This window comes from Trachemys scripta, chromosome 6 (assembly GCF_013100865.1).
Source record: "Trachemys scripta elegans isolate TJP31775 chromosome 6, CAS_Tse_1.0, whole genome shotgun sequence".
NCBI lineage: Eukaryota > Metazoa > Chordata > Testudines > Emydidae > Trachemys > Trachemys scripta.
In genome coordinates this window covers 64,548,446-64,571,467 of record NC_048303.1, presented here as the reverse complement: position 1 = coordinate 64,571,467, position 23,022 = coordinate 64,548,446, and the positions used below count along the sequence as shown (strand labels likewise).

The 23,022-nt window shown below is 45.5% G+C and overlaps 1 protein-coding gene across 6 annotated transcripts in view; it reads right to left on the bottom strand.

Annotated features, from left to right (window-relative positions):
* Nucleotides 1-23,022, bottom strand: part of FER (FER tyrosine kinase) — a 424,085-nt gene that overhangs the window by 379,500 nt on the left and 21,563 nt on the right. For all 6 annotated transcript variants that reach the window (XR_004646238.1, XM_034774460.1, XM_034774461.1 and 3 more), the window contains one exon: nucleotides 17,657-17,775. The gene's annotated coding sequence lies outside the window, so the exon portion shown is untranslated. The remainder of the gene's footprint in view (nucleotides 1-17,656; nucleotides 17,776-23,022) is intronic.

Sequence of the window (23,022 nt, the reverse complement as noted above, 5' to 3'; positions counted from 1 at the left end):
GGAAGACCATGGCAGTGCCAACCCTCTCAGAGCTGGTGACCGATGCCGTGGAGAAATCCGAGACCAGGCTATCATAGGAGGTTTTCCCCTAGAGAGCGATCACAGTGTCACGCAAAAGCTGGGGGAGGGTTCTCTGCTGCTCACTGAAACCAGCGCTGGCAAGTCCTGGATCTCTGAGGCAGTGTGAGCAGGTTTCTAGCAGCCACAAATACCTCTGGAGTGGACAGTATCGCGAATTGCCCAGTACATTGCCTGCTGGAGCCGACCTGACAGATACCACTAAGGGAAAAAATTTCGGCAACGGTGCTCGGGGCACGCACACACCTACATTGGAATGGACATGTGCAAGTACTCGAAGAATATCCTTCCTGCAATTCCCTGCCTCATTCACAAAACAGATAAAAGTTAAGAACTGCCAGAGTTAAGGTTGAGTGCTTGACTTTGCAACCTTAGCATAATACTTTTACCATAGCTTTTGAGGATTTTATTTCCTAAGCTTTTTAAAAAGCAAACTCAGAAAGCAAAAATTTCATCATGAGGAACTACACTGACCCCAACTTGAGTCATCAGCAGCATTGGGGTCTTTAGAACAACAGCACAGTCCTCTGCTGCTTGAGCTGAGTAACTGGTAACAGTAGAAGGTTGTTCACCTTTATGTAGACCTGCCACTAGAGAGAGGGATGGGACACACACTTTGCCGTTGGGTTTACAGAGGTTTTGAGCCTCTCTAGCTCCTGCCCATCTCTCTGCTGCTGCCAACCTCCTCGGCTCTGTCCCATCTCCCACCTGCTTCTATCCTCCCTTTCTGGATCCTCCCCCTGCCCCAATCCTTCTCACCTGCTCTTTTTCTTACCACCCCTCCTGCTACCCCTTCAACCCTCCCTGCTTCCCCCAACCTACCCATTACAATCTCGGCCAGTTCCTGGCCTGGTCATCTCCCACTCACCCACATACTCCTATCAAGTCCCCACTACCCCTGGCTACTATCCTCTCCATTTCCCTGGCTCCTGTCCTTCTTCCTGCCCTTCTTCTGCCCCTCTGCTCCTATCCTCCCGCTCCCTCTACTCTTGCCCCTGCCCCCCAACTTCTATTCCTTCCCCCCCTGAACACCTGCCCATCGCCCCACCCAGCCTTGCATCTCTTCCCCAGTTGTTCACTTCTCTGCACTCTAATCAAGCAGCTTACTCCTTCTCCGCCATGAGCACAAGAAAGACAGTCTCCCTGCTCTTCCTTCATATGCTCAGCAGCAGGATGGTCCACAGAAGCCAGGACGTACAATTGCAAGGCAAGTCCTGCTCAGCCTCTGCAGTCCTGGGCTGAAGCAGGCTTAGTCATTGCACATATGCAATTCGGTCAGCACACAGGAACTATGGGGGAGGAGGAAATTGATCATGCTCAGTATAGACGGAATCCTCAGAGAATTTAGTCTCCAAAAACCTAACAAAACTCTTCTGAGCATGTGTGGACTGACATTTGTCAAAGGCTTATAACTTGGCCAAAGCTGGGCAAATTATCACAGGGACAGCTAAAGGCACTTTCCTGATATCAGAGCAACCTCCCAGGCAAATTTTATGTCAAAGCATGGAGAAGCTAGAGCTTCACAGTGAAACAGTTCTAACAATTGTTTTAACGTAGGCAAAATGGTGTATTTCTCCCCAACTTCATTCTCAGTAATAGCTGAACTGTTTTAGCCAAAACTTTCCACACCAAAAAAAACAATTCATCAGCCTGAGGGAGACACCCAGCATGGAAAATTTCAGCCTAAATTGTTTAAGTCTGGCAAAATTATGAGCAATTGAAAACAGGGACTTAAAATAGAACATGTCAGAAAAACTTTAACTATAAACATTGCTACCTCCATGGCCTATAATTATTAACCATATTACCTTTATATCACATATAAAGATAGACACCTGCAACAGGGTAACAGACTGACAATTTCCATGTTCTCAATGTGAAAGACTTAAACGGAAGCTAAGGGGATTTGAAATTTGACATTCCTGTCAGAAGTCACCAAAAGGCACAACAACCATTTTTAAAATTTAAATTCATTTCTTCTATGAAGCTGTCATGTCAGGTATAAGCGCTCCAGTTCGGAGAAGTTAAGGACATATAAAAATCACCAAGTCTATTTGGCAAATTTTAGCTAAGAAAATTATTGATGGTGAGGGACTATGCCATAGGCAACAACACTAATGACATGTCCATCTAATGGTAGAGTCTTTAAAATAATATTCATAATTAGGCTTGGCAGAATTTAATTTTTATTTTTAAGCATGTTTTTAGATTTTTATTGGCAAATTTTCACAGTTTTAGTAAAGTACTGGAGGGCTCAGACAATTATTTAATGGTATTTAACACATTCAAAAAGTTTAAGCTTTATAACGGTTGAAAACACAAATTCTCAACATCACATCAAAAATATCCCTAAATCTAATAATTTATTAAGTAGCACTTTTCCTACTTTGCCGATCTATACATTTTGATTATTAACGGAAATAGTTTTTAATCAGTTTGTGCGTGTATAGTGAAATTGACTTTTTTGATAAAAATTTAATCCTTCCAACCCTATTCATAATTATCTTTATTGTCATATTTTTACATTGAAAGGTTGAGAAGTATGAATTCTCTAACCTTTTAAAAACCCAGAAGTTTTATTAACATGTATGGGAGGGAATGAAAACCTTTAGTCATCTAGTTATTAGGAAGACTGATAGCTCCATTTTTAATTCTGAGTACCCTTTAAACCTATATCTACTTATGTGGGCTAGGCTCTTAGCTGGGGTATCTTTTCTGTACCACAATCACAAAAGATGAGGGCTGGATGTTGAAGTTCAGGTTGAAAGCTGTCTTACATTCTACTTTGTATTTTTTTCTAGCAGAACTCCACCTTTTTCCAAAAAAGTTCTTGCTGTCAGGGTAGGTCAGCAGGTTTCTGCTCAGCCTCCTAATGGAGACCTAAACGTTTGCAAATGAGTAGGCCAAAAGCCTGATAAGACTAGGGAGGAACAGGATGGAAGTCTCCTTGCTAACGCATTACTAGTTTGATTTGTTCAAAAATACAACCCTTGCCCCCCATCATGCAGAGGTCTGGGTACAATCATATGAATTTAAAAATATATATACATATTTTGGACTCTGATCTCTGTTTTAGATCATCCTGAGCCTTCCATTCCAGAAAAAAGTCAAGAAATATCAATTACTTTTTCAGAAGTCATCAAATTCCGTTCTGAAAGCCTAATGGGGAAAACAAGTTCCACAGTGGAGGATTCTTAATTCAGACGGCCCTGCCTCCAGACCCCTCCCAATTAAATTAAGGGGCTAAGACCAAGCACTTCAGCTGATCTTAACTGCTGAAGTATTGCAAGGGCCCAGATGCAGTCAATGAGGATACCCATGTCCTAAACCACGTAGGACTTTTTAGATTAAAACCCATACATTTTATTGCACAGGAAAACAAACTGGAGCCAGTGCAGATCATGGAGCAGTAGTATGATGTACTACTTGTGAGAAGAGCTGCAAACAAATGAATCGCCACATTCTGCAGAAGCTAAGTTCCTGGGTAGTGGTAAGGTGTAGCCTCAAATAAAGAGCATTACAGTAACGCAGTATTCAAGGAGACAATACCAGGGGTAAATATATACAAAAAATATATATATATTTTTTTAAGTTTGGTATTCCCCTGCTCAGCATGCCACAAAATTGTTACATTATTTCTAATGCTTCATTCAATGCCCCTGAACTTTGTTTAATAAAAACTCACTAACATCAATGACTTGAGAAACATACAGAATACCAGAGTTTGTGAAACAGAGAATAAGCAAAATAACTACACCTCTACCCCAATATAACACGTTCCTCGGGAGACAAAAAAGCTTACTGTGTTATAGGTGAGGCCGCGTTATATCGGGGTAGGGAGAGGAACCACTCCTTGCCCCAGCTCACCTCCACTCCACCTCCGCCTCCTCCCCTGAGCGTGCCGCCACCGCTCCGCTTCTCCCCCCGTCCCTCCTTTCCAGGCTTGCCGTGCCAAACAGCTGATTGGCGCGACAAACCTGGGAGGGAGGAGAAGCGGAGCTGCGGCACACTCGTGGGAGGAGGCGGAGGCGAGCTGGGGCAGGGAGCGGTTCCTCTGCACCCCCCTTTACTTGCTGTGCCCTCCCCACCCCAGCTCACCTCCGCTCCACCTCCTCCTACGAGCACGCCACAGCTCCGCTTCTCCTCCCTCCCTCCCTGACACAGCAAGCCTGGGAGGGAGGAAGGGGGGAGAAGCAGAGCTGTGGTGCGCTCGTGGGAGGAGGCGGAGCGGAGGTGAGCTGGGGCAGGGAGGCCACAGCAAGTAAAGGGAGAGCGCAGAGGAACTGCTTGCAGTAACACAAATTTGGATTTAATGAGGTAAAGTAGCCCCCCCTAGAGCACTGCTTTACCGCATTATATCCCAATTCGCGTTATATCAGACCGCGTTATATCAGAGTAGAGGTGTATTTCCTTCAAAATAAACAAACAAAAACAAAATAAGGATATCAGTAGTTACATTTGTAAAAATAAATAAAATTATAGAACAATTCTTAATAATATGTGAGAATGCCTAAAGTATGCTGATGATCTGGTCATACTGTTGCCTATGGAAACCTTCTAAAATATATGTGCCCTATAGGTCAACCTGTTAAAGACAAACCTTGATTTCAGAAAGAGCCCCAAAACAACCAAAACAGAGTAAAATGAAGACTGAACAAACAAATACTTGGGGTTCCTAATAAACATACAAAAGAATATTAGACTGGCTATAAAAGCACTACAAGGAAAAGCATTGTAGTGGGCCTTTAACACCCAAAAGGAACCAATACCACTACTGTCACACAACCATGATAGTTCAACCTAATCAATTCTACTTTATGGGACCAAAGTTTGAGGCCTGGTCTACACTATGATTTTAGGTCGAATTTAGCAGCATTACCTCGATTTAAGCCTAGACCCGTCCGCACGACGAAGCCTTTTTTTCCCAACTTAAAGGGCTCTTTAAATCGATTTATTTAATCCACCTTCGACGAGAGGATTAGCACTGAAACCGGCCTTTCCGGGTCAGATTTGGGGTAGTGGGGACGCAATGTGACAGTATTGGCCTCCGGGAGCTACCCCAGAGTGCTCCATTGTGACCGCTCTGGACAGCACTCTCAACTCAGATACACTGGCCAGGTAGACAGGAAAAGGCCCGCGAAATTTTGAATTTCCTGTTTGCCCAGCGTGGTGGAGAGCCCAGGTGAACACGCAAAGCTCATCAGTACAGGTAACCATGATGGAGTCCCAGGATCGCAAAAGAGCTCCAGCACGGACCGAACAGGAAACACGGGATCTGCTCACCATATGGGGAGACGAATCAGTGCTAGCTGAACTCCGGAGCAGTAAACGAAATGCCAAGACATTAGAAAAAGTCTCAAAGGGCATGAAGGACAAAAGCCATAACAGGGACGCAAAGCAGTGCCGCATGAAAATTAAGGAGCTAAGGCAAGCCTACCACAAAACCCAAGAGGCAAACGGAAGGTCCAGGGCAGAGCCGCAGACACGCCGCTTCTACGCTGAAGCTGCATGCCATGCTAGGGGGTGCAGCCACCACTACCCCAACCCTGTGCTTTGATTCCGTCACTGGAGAATCACGAAACACGGAAGCAGGTTTTGGGGACGAGGAAGATGATGATGAAGACATTGAAGATAGCTCATAGCAAGGAAGCAGAAAAAACGGTTTCCCCAACAGCCAGGAGACGTTTTTCAACCTGGACCTGGAACCAGTAACCCCCGAACCCACCCAAGGCATGCTCCCAGACTCTGAGGGCACACAAGGCACCTCTGGTGAGTGTACCTTTGTAAATATTACACATGGTTTAAAAGCAAGCGTGTTTAATGATTAATTTGCCCTGGCATTCGCGGCCAGTAGAGCTACTGGAAAAGTCTGTTAACGTGCATTGGGATGGAGCGGAAATCCTCCAGGGACATCTCCAGAAAGCTCTCCTTCATGTACTCCCAAAGCCTTTGCAAAAAGTTCCTGGGGAGGTCTGCCTTATTCTGTCCTCCATGGTAGGACACTTTACCACGCCAGGCCAGTAGCACGTAGTCTGGAATAAATGCATAAAGCATTGCAGCGTATGGTCCCATTGTTTGCTGGGACAACATCCATTCCATATCTCTCTTTGTTATCCTCAGGAGAATGATATAATTCACGGTCACCTGGTTGAAATAGGGTGATTTTATTAAGGGGACGTTCAGAGATGCCCGTTCCTGCTCTTCTGAACAGAAATGTTCCCCGCTGTTAGTGATCATCCCAGACAATTGGGTGTGGGGTGGAAGGGAGGGGGGTTAGTTGGGTTTATGCTGCACGTTAACCCGGAAACTGCAGCCCTCCTTTTAAATTACAAACCCATTTTAAATGGCCAACCCAATGGGTGCTTGGTATGGGAAATGAGGACGCTGCTGTTTGATACCATTCCCTCATAGACTTTCAGGTCAGAAGGGACCATTATGATCATCTAGTCTGACCCCCTGCATGATGCAGGCCACAACCCCTTTCCCTTGACTCTGCTGTTGAAGTCCCCAAATTCTGTGAGTTAAAGACTTCAAGTCGCAGAGAATCCTCCAGCTAGCGACCCCCGCCCCATGCTGCGGAGGAAGGCAAAAAACCTCCAGGGCCTCTGCCAATCTACCCTGGAGGAAAATTCCTTCCCGACCCCAAATATGGCGATCAGTAGAACCCCGAGCATGTAAGCAAGATTCTCCAGCCCACTGATACTATTTACTAGCGATGGCACGCTGTTGATTTGACTAAAATCACATTCTCCCATTAAACCATTCCCTCCATAAACTTATCTAGCTTAATCTTAAAGCCAGACAGGTCCTTCGCCCCCACCGTTTCCCTCGGAAGGCTGTTCCAATATTTCACCCCTCTGACGGTTAGAAACCTTCGTCTAATTTCAAGCCTAAACTTCCCCAGGGCCAGTTTATATCCATTCGTTCTCGTGTCCACATTAGTACTGAGCTGAAATAATTCCTCTCCCTCCCTGGTATTTATCCCTCTGATATATTTAAAAGAGAGCAATCATATCCCCCCTCAGCCTTCTTTTGGATAGGCTAAACAAACCGAGCTCCTCGAGTCTCCTTTCATATGACAGGTTTTCCATTCCTCTGATCATCCTAGTGGCCCTTCTCTGTACCCGTTCCAGTTTGAGTTAATCCTTTTTAAACATGGGAGACCAGAACTGCACACAGTACTCCAAATGAGGTCTCACCAGTGCCTGGTACAACGGAAGCAGCACCTCCTTATCCCTACTAGATATACCTCGCCTAATGCATCCTAAGACCGCATTGGCTTTTTTCACCGCTACATTGTCGACTCATAGTCATCCTGTGGTCTACCAGGACTCCGAGGTCTTTCTCCTCCTCCGTTACTTCCAACTGATGCGTCCCCAGCTTGTAACTAAAATTCTTGTTAGTCATCCCTAAATGCATCACCTTACACTTTTTACTATTAAATTTCATCCTATTTCTGTTACTCCAATTTACAAGGTCATTCAAGTCTCCCTGCAGAATATCCCGATCCTTCTCCGAATTGGCAATACCACCCAACTTTGTGTCATCCTTCTTAACATGGGTAAAAGAACTACTAGAGCCTCCCCTGGGAGGCTTTATCAGCCCACTCCTACATTTGGTTCCGAGGTCAGTAATAAATAGATTAAATAAAATGGGTCCCAAAACCAAACCTTGAGGAACTCCACTGGTGACCTCCCTCCACCCTGACAGTTCACCTTTCAGTACGACCCGCTGCAGTCTCCCCATTAACCAGTTCCTTATCCACCTCTGGATTTTCATATCGATCCCCATCTTTTCCAATTTAACCAATAATTCCTCGTGCAGTACCGTATCAAACGCTTTACTGAAATCGAGGTATATTAGGTCCACCGCATTTCCCTTATATAATAAGTCTGTTACTTTCTCAAAGAAGGAGATCAGATTGGTTTGGCACGATCTGCCTCTGGTAAAACCATGTTGTAATTTGTCGCAACTGTCATTGACCTCAAGGTCCTTAACTACTTTCTCCTTCAAAATTTTCTCCAGGACTTTGCATACTACAGATGTTAAACTGACAAGCCTGTAGTTACCCAGGTCACTTTTTTCCCTTTTTTGAAAATAGGAACCACATTAGCTATTCTCCAGTCCAATGGTACCCCCCCAGAGTTTAAAGATTCATTAAAAATTATTGCTAAGGGGCCTGCTATTTCTCGCGCCAGTTCCTTCAATATGCTTGGATGAAGATCATCCGGTCCGCCCGACTTAGTCCCGGTTAAGGTGTTCAAGTTTGGCTTCTACCTCGGATACGGTAATCTCCCCTCCTTTATTCCCCTCTGTCACGCTGCCACTATTCCTAAGCCCTTCATTTGCCTCATTAAAGACCGATGCAAAATATTCGTTTAGATATTGTGCCATGCCTAGATTATCCTTAATCTCCACTCCAGCTACAGTCTTCAGTGGTCCCACTTCTTCTTTCTTTGTTTTCTTCCTATTTATATGGCTATAAAACCTCTTACTATTGGTTTTAATTCCCCTCGCAAGGTCCAACTCTACACGGCTTTTGGCCTTTCTCACTCCATCACTACATGCTCTGACCTCAATAAGGTAAGTTTCCTGACTGATCCCTCCTCTCTTCCACTCTTTGTATGCTTTCTGTTTTTTCTTAATCGTCCCTTTGAGACGCTCGCTCATCCAGCTCGGTCTAAATCTCTTGCCTACTAACCGTTTTCCCTTTCTCGGGATACAGGCCTCCGACAGCTCCTGCACCTTTAACTTAAAATAATCCCAGGCATCATCTGCCTTTAGATCCATAAATATGTTAGCCCAATCAACTTCCCTAACCAGTCCTCTTAATTTATTAAAATTAGCCTTTTTAAAATTATAAACCCTAGTCTCCAATTTAATTCTGTTAATCCTTCCATTTAGTTTAAACTGAATTAGCTCATGATCACTCGAGCCAAGGTTATCCCCCTACAACCATTTCCTCAACGAGGTCCTCGCTACTGACCAAAACCAAATCTAAAATGGCCTCCCCCCTCATCGGTTCAGCTACTACTTGATGAAGGAATTCATCAGCAAGCACATCTAGGAACATCTGCGCTCTTTTATTGTTACTAGCATTTGTTCCCCAATCTATATCTGGGAAGTTAAAGTCTCCATAATTACACAGTTCCTATTCGTATTTACTTCCCTAAAAACATTAAATACTTCTCTGTCCATATCCAGGGTAGATCCCGGCGGTCTATAGCACACCCCAAGCACTATCCCAGGGGAGTCTCTAGTAGTTCTTTTACCCATGTTAAGAAGGTTAAAAAAAGCCAAAAGACTGTGGCTTACCATGGCTGCCTGCAAGCCGAATTCTGTTGCCTGGCACTGCGTGAGTGATCTCTCACACCATACCGGCAGGTCCTCAATATAAGAGGAAAAATGCGACCTTGTAACGAAAGCACATGTGCTGTGTAATGCGAACAGCAAGATTTAACGTGAAAGAGTGTACCCATTGTTCTCTAAAATGTGTCTTTAACTACCACCTCTCCCTTCTCCTCCATCAGCTGCAAATGTTTTTCCTTCACAGAGGCTAGTGAAGATTAGAAGGTGAAAAAGGCGCACTCGGGATGACATGTTCTCGGAGCTCCAGATGTCCTCCCAAGCTGACAGAGCACAGCAGAATGCATGGAGGCAGACAATGTCAGAGTGCAGAAAAGCACAATATGAACACGAGGAGAGGTGGCGGGCTGAAGACGATAGGTGGCATCAGCTTGTTGACAGAAGGCAAGAGTCGATGCTCCGGCTGCCGAAGCATCAAACTGATATGCTCCAGCATATGGTTGAGCTGCAGGAAAGACAGCAGGAGCACAGACCGCCGCTACAGCCCCTGTGTAACCAACAGCCCTCCTCCCCAAGTTCCATTGCCTCCTCACCCAGATGCCCAAGAACGCTATGGGGGAGACTCCGGCCACCCAGCCACTCCACCCCAGAGGATTGCCCAAGCAACAGAAGGCTGGCCTTCAATAAGTTTTAAAGTGCAGCGTCTCCTTGTCCTTATCTCCTTCCCCACCCCACCCGGCTCTTCCCTCCTCCTCCACCCCTCCCGGGCTACCTTGGCAGTTATCCCCCTATTTGTGTGATGAATTAATAAAGAATGCATGAATGTGAAGTAACAATGACTTTATTGCCTCTGCAAGCGGTGATTGAAGGGGGGAGAGAAGGGTGGTTAGCTTATAGGGAAGTAGAGTGAACAGGGGGTGATGGTTTCATCAAGGAGAAACAAACAGAACTTTCACACGTAGTCTGGCCAGTCATGAAATTGGTTTTCAAAGCTTCTCTGATGCACAGCGCGCCCTGCTGTGCTCTTCTAACCGCCCCAGTGTCTGGCTGGGCACCATCAGCAGCCAGGTGATTTGCCTCAACCTCCCACCCTGCCATAAATGTCTCCCACTTACTCTCACAGATATTGTGGAGCGCACAGCAAGCAGTAACAACAATGGGAATATTGGTTTAGCTGAGGTCTATCCGAGTCAGTAAACTGCGCCAGCGCGCTTTTAAACGTCCAAATGCACATTCTACCACCATTCTGCACTTGCTCAGCCTATAGTTGAACAGAACCTGACTACTGTCCAGGCTGCCTATGTATGGCTTCATGAGCCATGGCATTAGGAGGTAGGCTGGGTCCCCAAGGATAACTATAGGCATTTCATCATCCCCAGCGGTTATTTTCTGGTCTAGGAAGAAAGTCCCTTCCTGCAACTTTTGAAACAGACCAGAGTTCCTGAAGATGCGAGCATCGTGTACCTTTCCCGGCCATCCCACGTTGCTGTTAGCGAAACGTCCCTTGTGATCCACCAGTGCTTGCAGCAGCATTGAAAAGTACCCCTTGCGGTTTATGTACTCGGTGGCTTGGTGCTCCGGTGCCAAGATAGGGATATGGGTTCCGTCTATCGCCCCACCATAGTTAGGGAATCCCATTGCAGCAAAGCCATCCACTATGACCTGCATGTTTCCCAGAGTCACTACTCTTGATACCAGCAGCTCTTTGATTGAGTTGGCTACTTGGATCACTGCAGCCCCCACAGTAGATTTACCCACTCCAAATTGATTCCCGACTGACCGGTAGATGTCTGGCGTTGCAAGCTTCCACAGGGCTATCGCCACTTGCTTCTCAACTGTGAGGGCTGCTCTCATCTTGGTATTCTGGTGCTTCAGGGCAGGGGAAAGCAACTCACAGAGTTCCATGAAAGTGCCCCTACGCATGCAAAAGTTTCGCAGCCACTGGGAATCGTCCCACACCTGCAACACCAGACAGTCCCACCAGTCTGTGCTTGTTTCCCTGGCCCAGAATTGGCGTTCCATGGCATGAACCTGCCCCATTAACACCATGATTTGCACATTGCTAGGGCCCGTACTTTGTGAGAGGTCTATGTCCATGTCTATTTCTTCATCACTCTCGTCGCTACGCTGCCGTCGCCTCCTGGCCTGGTTTTGCCTTGGCAGGTTCTGGTCCTGCATATACTCCAGGATAATGCGCGTGGTGTTTAAAGTGCTCATAACTGCCGCGGTGATCTGAGTGGGCTCCATGATCCCAGTGCTATGGCATCTGGGCTGAAAAAAGGCAAGAAATGATTGTCTGCCATTGCTTTCAGGGCAGGGAGGGAGGGAGGATGTGGCCTGACAACATGTACCCAGAATCACCCGCAACACTGTTTTTGCCCCATCAGGCATTGGGATCACAACCCAGAATTCCAATGGGCAGCAGAGACTGCGGGAACTGTGGGATAGCTACCACCGTGCAACGCTCCGGAAGTCGACTGCTAGCCTCGGTACTGTGGACGCACTCCACCGACTTAATGCACTTAGAGCATTTTGTGTGGGGACACACACAATCGACCTTATAAAAACTATTTCTAAACAACCAACTTCTATAAATTCGACCTAATTTCATAGTGTAGACATACCCTGAGATCCAGCCTTAACTGACTGCCAACACACTCTTATGTGCACAAGAACCACAGCAGCAACAGCTGCAAAAAAGGCAGAGCAGAGTTCCCCTGCTAATTAACATACAGAAAAGAATAATGAATTTCTGGTTTCATATTAACCAGGGTAGCAAACTCTACTCTAGTGCAAAGCACTAGAGAATCAAAAATTAGATCCAAATGAAAGCCTGATCCACTCATATAGATCACTGCTCCCAGGGCTCAACAATGCTAACCTCCTGACGACTAAGCAAAGAATGCTACCCAAAAGCAAAAAATGCTCAAGTGCTAGACCAGCACCTAAAACACTAATATACAAGTTATTGGGAAGAACAAATTTTAAAAAAAACAGCAACAAGCTAGACGAGATTTATCATGGTAGCAAAGTATCACATAACAGTGAAATGTTGCAAAACTAAAGGCATATTCCCACCAAATGCAGAACCAGTGACAATAAACTAGAGGTAGAAATTGAAAGGCACAAAGCAGTCTAAATCCAGAAAGAAATTACTTTATGGCCAATGTAACAGAGGGAAGATTGAGACAGGAAGGCACTCTCTATTCCAATTTGTAGAAATTGGGGGTGGGGGGGAGGGAAAAGTTTTTCCTCAGGTTATCAGAAATCATAAAAGACATTGCCTCAAAAAGTGATGCCTCTGTCTGACCTTGAGAGAAAAAAGAGAAATGGCAAAGATGGCGTTACGTTACATACAATCAGATTGAGAATGGACAATAACAAACGGACACAGGAATATTCTCTTCCATTAATGTCTAACTTGGAAATTCCACCCCATCCAGTCACATTCAAATCTGGTCATGATTAATAACCTCAAAGCCTGAATATTGCGATGTACTGTACCCAGAGATGAGACCACCAACCTTAAGAAAGCTCTAATGGATGCACACCAGCTTATGACTGTTATGTATATTGTGGTAGTGCCCAAAGGTGAGTTAGAAGTTTCCAAACACAGAGAAACATAATCATGACGTGAAAGACAGGAACACGGGCCCTGGTTCAGATCCAGTACATCAATAGCTATCTAGTACGATAGTCTGTCTCTGACAGTGGCCAGTGCCAGATGCTTTAGAGAAAGGTGAAAGAAACCCATAGTAAGAAGATATGGGATAATCGAAGACCCTCCTCATAGGTCTCATCCTAATCCTCTAATAGACATTGTCTTGAGACCTAAAGCATGAAGTTTAATATCCCTTCCAAAGTCTGTCATCATTGGTTATAACAACTCTGAATATTCCTTTTATCTATCTAGATATCTGATCCATTTATGAATTTTGATAAATTCTTGCCCCCAATTACTTACCATAGCAATGAGTTCCACACTTTAATCCCACATTGGGTGAAAAGTATTTCCTATTATCAGTTTTGAACTTCCCACCTTTTAATTTCATTGAATGTCCCTGTAATAGGGTGAACGAGGCCCAAAGGCTCCCTGCTGGAGGCCTCAGGGATCTGCCACACCCATCCCAGGAAAGGAGCAGTGGAGAGGTCTTCCAAGCGGCCTAAAGGGGTTGTGAGGAAGCAACCAGAGTGGCTACTGGAATGGCCAATCAGGGGCCAGGAGTGGCCTATAAAAAGAAACTGCAGAACAGAGCAGCAGTTAGTTGCTGCTTGGAGATGGAGAAGAAATGACTGCAGGCCTGGCTGCCTGGAAGAGCAGCAGGGCCATGAACAGTTCAGATTGCTGGCAGGGACCGCAGCAGTGAGAGGCTCATGGCTGGCTGCTAGGACTGAGCCAAAGACAATCTGCTGGTGGGGAGCATTGAGGGAGCTCCTCTCTGGCTGCAGGGACTGAGCCTGGGGAGGGCCACAGGAATAAAGTGTTTCCAGGGAGGAAGCCCTGGGAGTGCGGCCCCATACCAGGGCTGGACTGGTTTAAAGACCATGGACGTACCCAACCAGGATGGCTGACCCAGTTACAGTCCCCTTGTTCTTAGATTGGGGGTGGGAGAGGGAAAGAGAACAGAAAAGCCCAGTCTACCTTCTCTATACCATTCATTGTTTATATACTTTTATCAAGTCCCTTCTTATTCATCTCCTTTCTAAGATACACAATCCTGATCTTTTCAAGCTCTCTTCATATAAGAGTTTTTCCATGTCCTTGATCATGCTCATAGCTCTTTTCTAAACCCACTCCATTTCCAAAATATTATTTTTGAGATAGGATGGTCAATATTACATAAAATATTCAAAATGAGGCCACATCATTGATTTATATAATAGTATCTGTATTAATTATTCTCCAATCCATTCCTTATGCATGCTGTTAGCTTTATGACTGTAGCTGTTCATTGAGATGTACATGACAACATCCCGGTGTTTACAGAAACAACACATATAAATGACAGCACATTCAACTTCGAGTTCAAGGCTTTGATACTGATCCTCAAAGCCCTCCACAGAAGCTATGCAATTTACTTCAGGCAAAATCTCACCTTCTGGAATTGATAGTCTATAACAGCTATGTTTCACTAAAATTATTTAGCTGTATGATGTGAAAATCCATCAACTTTATGAAAATACTCACAAAGATACAGACAGACATCTTCCTCTCCAAGTGCAAACAGATGGACATCATAACAAATGGACTGAAGGTAAAAAATCCATTACAATTCACATACTACACTGACCATGGTGAGAGATTATGCCACACACTCTCAAAGAAACTGAGGAACCACCTGATCAGCATCCTGTACAGCAAACAGGAGAAGATCAAGAATGAGCTCTCAAAACTGGAGACTCTCATATAAAACAAACCTTCCACACAAACTTCCACGTGGCTGGACTTTACAAAAGAAGGTGCTGTAGTCATCATGAACAGGTCGGATTATGAATAGGAGGCTACCAGGCAACTTTCCAACACCACATTCTACAGGCCACTATCCTCTGATCCCACTGAGGAGTACCAAAAGAAACTACACCATCTGCTCAAGAAACTCCCTGCTACAGCACAGGAACAAATTTACACAGACACACCCCTAGAACTCCAACCAGGGGTATTCGATCTACTGCCCAAGATCCATAAACCTGGAAATCCTGGACGCCCCATCACATCTCAGGCATTGGCACTCTTACAGCAGGATTATCTGGTATTTGGACTTTCTCCTCAGACCCTACGCTACCAGCACTCCTAGCTATCTTTGAGACACCAAAGACTTCCTGAGGAAACTACAATGCATTGGTGATCTTCCTGAACACACCATCCTGGCCACCATGGATGTAGAAGCTCTTTACACCAATATTCCACACAAGGATGGACTACAGGCTGTCAGGAACAGTATCCCTGATGAGGCCACGGCACACCTGGTGGCTGAGCTTTGTGAAGCAAATACTCACCAGCAACTACACACCACACCACACCACAGAAACACTAACCCAGGAACCAATCCCTGTAATAAATCCCATTGCCTTCTCTGTCCCCATATCTACTCTAGACACACCATCAGAGGACCCAGCGACACCATCAGAGGCTCATTCACCTGCACATCTACTAATGTGATATATGCCATCTTTTGCCAGCAATGCCCCTCTGCCATGTACATTGGCCAAACTGGACAGTCTTTACATAAAAGGATAAATGAACACAAATCAGACATCAGGAATGGTAACATACAAAAGCCAGCAGGACAATACTTCAATCTCCCTGGACACTCAATAACAGATTTAAAAGTAGCCATTCTTCAACAACAAAAAACTTCAAAAACAGACTTCAAAGAGAAATTGCAGAACTACAATTCATTTGCAAACTTAACACCATCAATTTGGACTTGAATAGGGACTGGGAATGGTTGGCTCACTACAAAAATCAATTTTCCCTCTCTTGGTATTGACACCTCCTCATCAGTTATTGAGAGTGGACCACATCCACCCTGACTGAATTGGCTTTCAACATTGGTTCTCCACTTGTAATGTAACTCCCTTTTCTTCATGTGCCGATATATATTTATGCCTGTATCTGTAATTTTTACTCCAGGCATCTGAAGAAGTGGGTTTTTTACCCACGAAAGCTTATGCCCAAATAAATCTGTTAGTCTTTAAGGTGCCCCCGGACTCCTCATTTTTCCACTGAAACAATGAAACTGATGATCAAAAACGGAAAACTAGTAAGTGGGGGAGACAGACTTTTCTCACTATCTGGCCCACAACTATGAAATTCACTCTCAACACTTTAGAATGATCATGAAACTGTTGGAATGTAAGACACGCTCCTTTGACTCTGTTTTTCCACAATAACTACACATTCAAAATATTATCTGTATTATATAGAAAAAAAATCCTATTGTAAACAACAAACATTTGTCTAACCTTTCTTCCTTCACTTTCCTCTGTCACTTGTCATCTTAAAAAAGTAAGCTTCTCTGGGCAGGTACCATGTCACATTATATATTTGTGCAGTGCCTATCACAAAACCAAATACCCTAGCCCCGTCCCTGCCCTGAGGCCTTGCTCCTTCCCTGAGACCCTGCCCCCCACTCACTTCATTCCCACTCCCTGAGTGGCTCACTGTCCCCCACCCTCACTCACTTTCACTTGGCTAGGGTAGGGGGTTGGAGTGCGGAAGGACGTGAGGGCTCTAACCGGGAATGCTGGCTCCATGGTGGGGCCAGAAATGAGGGGTTCAGGGTGCAAGAGGGGGCTCCAGCTGGGGGGTGAGGCTGAGGGATTCAGAGTGGGGGAAGGAGCTGCAGATTGAGGAAGGGGGTTGGAGTGTGGGAGGGGGCAAGGGCTTTGAGCTGGGAATGCTGGCTCTGGAATGGGGCCGGCCAGGAATGCAGGAGGAGGTCCAGGCTGAGGGTGTGGAGCTGAGGAATTAGGAGTGCAGGAGGGGGCTACAGGTTGAGGCAGGGGGTTGTGGTGCAGGAGGGTGTACAGGCTCTGGGGTGGGACCAGGGATGAGCAGTTTGGGGTATAAGAGGGGGCTCCAGGTTGGGGGGGAGGAGGGGCTCAGGGTTGGGGCATCCGGGCAGTTCCGGTCAGCAGCACAGCAAGGCTAAGGCAGGCTCCCTGCCTGTCCTGGCTCCGCGCGCCCCGGAAGCAACCAGCAGGTCCAGTTTCTAGGCGGTGAGGCCAGGAGCCTCCACACGCTGCTCTCGCCCACAGGCACCGCCCCACCCAGCTCCCATTGGCCAGGAGTACAGAGCAGGTGCTCGGGACAGGAACAGCACACAGAGCCCGACAGCCTGGCCCCCCCACCTAGGAGACGGACCTGCTGGCTGCTTCGCGGCGCAGCGCGGTGCCAGCCAGGACTGGTAGGGACTAGCCTGCCATAGTGCCGCAGCACCACAATCGGACTTCTAATGGCCCAGTCAGCGGTGCTGACCGGAGCCGCCAGGGTCCCTTTTCGACCCGGTGTTCCGTTAAAAAACCGGACACCTGGTCACCCTAGCCCTCTAGGAGCCATTGTAATATGAACATTCTAAAAACAAAATAAAACAAGAAATTCCTTCCATTTGGGAGATGGACAAAAAAGAATCCCATACATTTCTTTTTAGAAAAGTACTACATTGTACTGTAAATTGGAATGGTAAGGAAAATTATGAGATGACAAATTTTACAGTGATCAGCTGACTTTTAGCTCAGGCTTACTAGCAGAAGGTAAAGGTTCACATACCTTTTTAAGTGTTGATGTTCTACAGAGGTATCCTTAATCCTCTGCTCCAGTGTTCAAATCTTCTGACTGTTCCTTTTTTCCACCTCTTCTCTTTTTTTTTTTTAAATTCCCAAGGAACTCTGTGTAAAAACAGACATTTATTTTTTTCATCTATTTTACTGAACTCTTTAGTCCTTTACAATAATTTAAACTTCAACCAGATCCTTTGCATTTTCAGATTGTTTCATGTCTTCAACTGATAAAAGGCTTGGAGGAAACAGAAGGAGCAAAGATTATTCTAATGACCAGTAGCCATATTCTGCCACCAGTTTCTATACGGAACTCCAAGTGAAGAAAACAGTTTTGTTTAAATATATATGGCACAGAATGGTTACAATAGTTAGACTGTCTGAATTTACTGGAAGTAGAAAGGCTTATTTTTATTTTTTGGTGGTATTTCATTCTGTTAACTGGAAATCAGACAATTGACTTCAAAAACATTTGAAATAAAACAAAATTTAGTACAATAAAAGTGTGCAAAGAGCAACTCCTTACCCCATCCTCAACAATATACACAGGTTCTCTCCTCCCCACTTCCATGCTGCTTTGGCTTTACAATAACTCATACACTGTAACACAAACACTTAAGACTTAATTTCCTTCTCAAGATTGGGGTTTCCCTCCATAACCACCTCTCTCCCAGTGTCCTAAGGAGAGCTTTCCACTTCCTTCATTTCCTGATGGGACCTAACTGGGCCAATTCACCAACATGAATCTCCAGTAATTACCCTGAACAGAGTTTTAGCTTTCAGCAGAAGAGCCTTGCATTCCTACATAGGGTCTTTGAATTTGCCACTCTACTAAAGACAGATCACTTATTTAGCATACACACATCACAATAATTGTCAAAAAATATGTATATGGATTTGTATAATTTTTAGTGTGTTTACAAACTGCATGGAACAAACATATTCAAATGACGTGTGTCAAATATACATTACATATTTAAGTGTTGCATAATATCACAATTATACCTAAACAAAGATAAATCTAAACTAGGATTTTCAAAGACGCCTAAGCTTATTATGCACCCAGCTTCCAAGTCTCCTTGACCAGAAAGGCTGCAGAGGCTGCTTGCAATCTGATTGACCATGCTAGCATCCTATTCAGTGTAATTATATTAGGCATATCATAGCACAAATGTATACAGGAGGAAATCCACGATAAGATTCTTTGAGAAGAAACTGGAAAGGTCCATTTTATCTGCAATTGCCAAGAACAACTGCAAGGATGATCTAAATGGTTTAGTCCTGTCCAAGTAAAATATTAATGCCTTCTTAACATCTAATGTGTGGAGTCTCTCTTCATCCCTGTGAGCATGAGGCTTAGAGAAGAAAGTTGGTAAATATATTGCCTGACAGATGGAGATGTGAGAAACCACATTGGTAAGAAATTTCAAATAAGGGAATAGGTACAACTTGTCCTCGTAGAAGGCTGTGAACACAAGGTCAGACACTAGAGCTCTTAATTCACCCTTAATTACTGGCCCAGGTGATTGCCACCAAAAGGCAACATTCAATGAGAAATGGAGCAACAAGTAGCCAGCGGCTGAAAAGCGGAACCTGTTAATTTTGTTAACACCAGGTTCAAAGGCGATCCTCTACTTCGGGACATAACCAGTCCAAACCCTTCAAAAACACAAGTGACGTGGGACTGGGGAAAAGTGATCAATTGGAGGATGAAAAGATGAAATAGCTGCTAGATGGACCCCAATGGAACAAAAGACAAGGCCCTGCTGTTTCAGATATAACACATGTGTGTATCAGAGCTCAGACCAGCAAAACCCCTTTCTGCTGGGTCTAGATGGAGAGTCTCTTCCACTTCACCAGGTAAATATACCTAACTAGTAGAAAACCTCATGTTAAGACAACATTTTATAGCTCCTTTGAACAGATCTTCCTCTGATGTGCTAACTATACACCACCCAGGCTGTGAGGTGAAAGGCCTTCAGACTGAATGGAGGAGGCAACCATGGTCCCGTGAGATCACATCTGGGTTCATGGGCAATGTCAATGGATACCTGATTGAGAGGTTCAGCACAGTGGAAAACAAATGTTAGTGAGACCACAGTGGTACCATGAGCATCACTTGAGCATGAACCTGTTTGATTTTTAACAATACTCTGGGTAGGAATGGAACCAGAGGGAACACACATGTGAGCTTGTCTGTCCAGGTTAATAGGAAAGCATCCAAGATGGACCCTAGATTGTGACCAGCTCATGAACAAAACTGATGACACTTCCTGTTGATTTTTTTTGCAAACTCGTCTATGTGGGGAACCTCTCACAGCTAGAAAATGAACCTGGAGATATCTGAGTAAAGAAACTACTTTCTGTGGCTGGTAAGAGACCTGCTCAACTGGTCTGTCAGACAGTTCTGGATACCCAGAAGGTGGGAGGTTTCAAAATGTACTGAACTGGTGATACAAAAGTTCCACAGCAGCATTGCCTTTTGGCATAGCCAGGTCGATCTGGCCCCTCCCTGCCTGTTCACATAGGGACAATACAGCAGCCATAGTCTAAGTACTAGTAAATTCCTTCTCTTGACATGGATAAGGGATGCATGACACATTAGTCAAATGGCTCTCAATTCTCTTACATGTATATGCAGAGTTAAGTCCTGGCCAGCGCATAGCCATCGAGTATGCAGGGATCCCAGGTAAACCCCTAACCCAGGGTGGAAGCATCTGTAACCAGAGTTAGAGTACGATGTAAGGCAGCAAATGGTAATTCTGCACACACACATTGGATGGGTCTGTCCACCTACTCAAAAAGGCTAAAACTCATGTGGGTACCTGAAGCATCATGTGAAGAGGATGATGGACCCAGGAATACACTGAGCTCAGCCACCCCTGCAGCTTCCTGAGATGTAGCGTGGCTCACTGAACCACATTTAAGTGCATGACGCCAAATGCTCCAGAAGTCTGAGACAATTCCATATTCTTCTGGTAGGATGGGTCTTTGTGTCTGAAGAAGTAACCAATATCATCTGGAACCAGGACTGTGGGAGGAATGCCTTACTTCTGTAGATTCCAAGATTTCTCCTATAAACTTTATCCTTTGTGAAAGCGATAGGATTGACTTTTCCTCGACAATAAGCAATCTTAATGCACCAAAATGCACTGGATCACGGCTATGCTGGACAGCACCTGGCCCCTAGGTTGGCCTCCTATCCACCAGTCATCTAGGTACAGAAACACTCAAATTCCTGGATTTCCTCAAGAATGCTGCCACCTTTGCCATGCACTTTGTGAACACATGTGGGGCTGCAGACAGGCCAAATTGCAGGACTGCAAATTGATAGTGAAAATGGATGATTATAAATCTGAGTAATTTGCTGTGGCTTTGGTGCATCGCTACATGAAAATAAGCATCCTTTAAGCAGAGGACATCATATCAGTCACAAGGTTCCAAGGAAGGGATAACAGAAGCCAGTGACCATGCAAGAGGTTATTTTCTTTAGGTATTTGTTGAGCTTTCACAGGTCTAATATGGGTCTGAAACATCCTTTATTCTTGGGATTAGGAAGTAGCAAGAATAAAACCCTTTCCCCCCGTATAATAGAGGAACTGCCTCTATGACTCCCAAAAAAGAGAAGAGATTGTAGTTCCCAAAGCAGAAGTTCATTGTGAGAGTGGTTTCTGAAAAGAGACAGTGAAGAGAGGCAGGAGGGGGAGGAGGAGGGAGTGAAAATAAACTGAAGGATATATCCCAATTCCACTGTGCTAAAGACCCCTGGTTTGAAATGATGCCAGCCCAAGCACTTAGGAAGTGGGCCTGTGGGAAAACACCACGGTAGGAGAAGTTAGCAAACTGGTAACTGGTAGGCTGTCCTCACCAAGCATTTCAAATTGACTGGTAGGCTTTCCTCACCAAGTATTTCCATGCTGCGCACATGAACTACCAGCAGATGAAAGAATAAATGGAGGGTGGAGGAATAGTTACTCCTGTAACTTTTACCTTTCTTCCTAGGCTGGTCTTGGTAGTGAGGCCTAAAAGAAGCATATCGATGAGGCAGAACTGCTTCTTCTTTGATATTGGCATATAAAAACCCAAAGACTTAAGCATAGACCTAAGATCTTTAAAGATATGCAGCTTGTTGTTGGTTTGCGCAAAAAAAAAAAAAAAAAAAGGAGAAGGAAGGAAGGTAGGTTCTAGATGGTTTCTTGGACCTCTTGGGGACGACTTGATGACTGGAGCCACAAACATCTGTGCATTGTAATGGCTGATGTCACAGCTCTGGCAGCATAATCCACAGCACCTAATGTGGCTGTATGCGTGTGGACTCACCCCTGCGGCGCCTCCTGCTGGTCGTCCATGGGAATTAGCTCTGCCAGCCTTGGAGCGCCCACTGCAGGCCGGTGATCCGCCTCGCCATTTGGCCCCCGTGTCCCTCCAGGACCCGGTGCCCCTTTATCTGGGGGCTGCCCCCTGGCAGTAACCCCTTTCTCTCTCTGGGTCTCCCCTCCCCAGGGAACCCCCATCCACTAACCCCACCTCGCCTCAGTGTAAGGTTACTGCCAGTCACCATCTAGCCCCACTCCCTGGGGCAGACTGCAGTATAAGCCACTCATCATAGGCAAGGTTGGGTCTGGACCTGCTGCCCCTCTCTGGAACCCAGTGCCTCTCTGGAACCCAGTGCCTCTCTGGAACCCAGTGCCTCTCTGGGGCCTTGGACAAGGCCCTGCAGCCTGGGGAGTTGCCAGCCTGGAGCTTCCCAGCCCCTCTGGCCTTTTCCCAGCCCTGCCTCACTCTAGGCACCCTGAGCTTCCCAGAAGCCAATCCCTTCTCTCTCTGAAGGCAGAGAGAGACTGTTTGGGCTTCTGGCTCGCAGCCTCTTATAGGGACCAGCTGGGCCTGATTGGGGCATGGCCCCAGCTGTTAGTGCCTTCCCCAATCAGCCTAGGCTTTCCTTCCCAGCCTCAGCCCTCTCCCAGGGCTGGCTTTAACCCTTTCTGGGCCGGAGCAGGTGACCAACCTGCTACAGTGGCCTAAAGTGAGGTCCTGGCCACCACCTTTCCCTCAGCCACCACAGACCGAAACTTGTCTCCCCTCCTCTGGCAACTTGTCCATACACTTTAAAACATTGTCCCAGAGGGAGAAATCATAACATCGCAGCAGAGCCTGCTGATTAGCAATCCAGGGGTGTACTCCAGCACTTGAATAAAGTTTCCTTCCAAAAAGATCAGGCTTTCATCCTTTTATTTTAAGGTAGATGCTTGCTGATGCACTCTCTTATTGACAGCTGAAACCACCAAAGACCCCAGGGGAGAAGGCATGAAACGTTCAAACCCCTGCAAAGGAACATAATACCCACTCATTTCTTTT